This window comes from Danio rerio, chromosome 9 (assembly GCF_052040795.2).
Source record: "Danio rerio strain M-AB ecotype USA chromosome 9, GRCz13ab, whole genome shotgun sequence".
In the NCBI taxonomy this organism is placed as follows: Eukaryota; Metazoa; Chordata; class Actinopteri; order Cypriniformes; family Danionidae; genus Danio; species Danio rerio.
In genome coordinates, this window is record NC_141029.1 from 57,885,788 (window position 1) to 57,887,500 (window position 1,713).

Genomic DNA, 1,713 nt, shown 5'->3' on the forward strand with positions numbered 1-1,713 from the left:
TGTGTGTGTGTGTGTGTGTGTGTGTGTGTGTGTGTGTGTGTGTGTGTGTGTTTGTGTGTGTTTGTGTGTTTTTGTGTTTGTTTGTGTGTTTGTTTGTTTGTTTGTTTTCCAGAACTGGCTTGCGGCTGAAAGGGCATCCGCTGTGTAAAACATATGCTGGATAAGTTGGTGGTTCATTCCCCTGTGGTAACCCCTGATTATAAAGGGACTAAGCCGAAAAAAAAGGAATTAATTAATTTTATGTATTTATTTTATTTCATTATATTTTATTTTGAATAAATGTAATTTTATTGTGAATTTATTTATAAATTTATTTATTTATTTTGCTTATTTTATCCATTTATATATTTTCCTTTTATCCATGTTTTTTTCCAAACCATCTTTTGTAACTGAAATGTTTTATTATATTTAGTTTTATTTGTATTTTCTGTTTTTTTTTTACATTTTATTTAGTATATTTTAGCACACTACATTTTTTTAAATAAAATAAAAAAATAAAAACACTGAAAATACAAATAAAAATAAATCTTTTATTTTTTATTTTTCTATTTAAATTGTTATATATTAGTACACAAAAATATAATAAAAATAATATAACAATTGTTATTTTTACATTATTATTATTTTTTAATAATGTTGTATTTAAAGTAACACACAAAGTGTTTTGGTTTTATTTTAGTTGCAGGACAGATGGAGGATCTGCTGCAGTGATGAGCTGTAAGTGTGAGTCTCTGAAAGCATCTGTTCACACACACACACACACACACACACACATTGACTGTCCTTTACTCCTGCTACTTTTCTTTGCATTTTAGCTAGAGTCACACACTGAACAAACCAATCACGCAGGAATGTTCACATCTATACTGAGAAAACTCACAATGATAAAGCACATTAAGTCAGAGCACTTACAGTCACTCACTCACACACACACACACACACACTGATACACACACATTTTTGTTTTCCAATAACAACTATTTGATTTTGACTCACTCAGTGCCCTTCAGAGTGTGATATATGAAGTGAACACACCGCATATTTCTTTTCAGTCTTGAAATCTTTCAGTGTATGCCAAGGATCACCCAACTTGTTCCTGGAGGGCCGGTGTCCTGCAGATTTCAGCTCCAACCCTAATCAAACACACCTGAACAAGCTAATCAAGCTCTTACTAGGTATACTTAAAGCATTCAGGCAGGTGTGTTGAGGCAAGCTGGAGCTAAACCCTGCAGGGACACCGGCCCTCCAGGACCGAGATTGGTGCCCCCTGCTGTATGCGGCTGCGGCTGAACATGCGACCTCTGGAGGACAGAAGCAGACTCCGGAATGAGACGCAGATTCACAGTCATAAAAACACCCATGATGTGGTTTTTAATTAGCAAATAATGTAAACACTACAAACGTGAACATTAGCTGAGCAGAGTGTAAGAGCGTGGCCTAAAAACATGCAAAGCACAGAACAATGCACACCACTCCAAGCAAATGCTATTAATACACAATAAACCTCTTGGGGTTTTGTTCACGAGTGAGGGAAGGATGGAGCGTGAGATTGACAGGCGCATTGATGCAGCGGCAGCAGTAATGTACCGCTCTGTTGTGAGCCGAAAGGCAAAGCTCTCGATTTACCAGTTAATCTATGTTCCTACCCTCTTTCCTATGGTCATGACTAAAAGGACAAGATCTTAGATACAAGTGGCTGAAATTAGTCTCCTT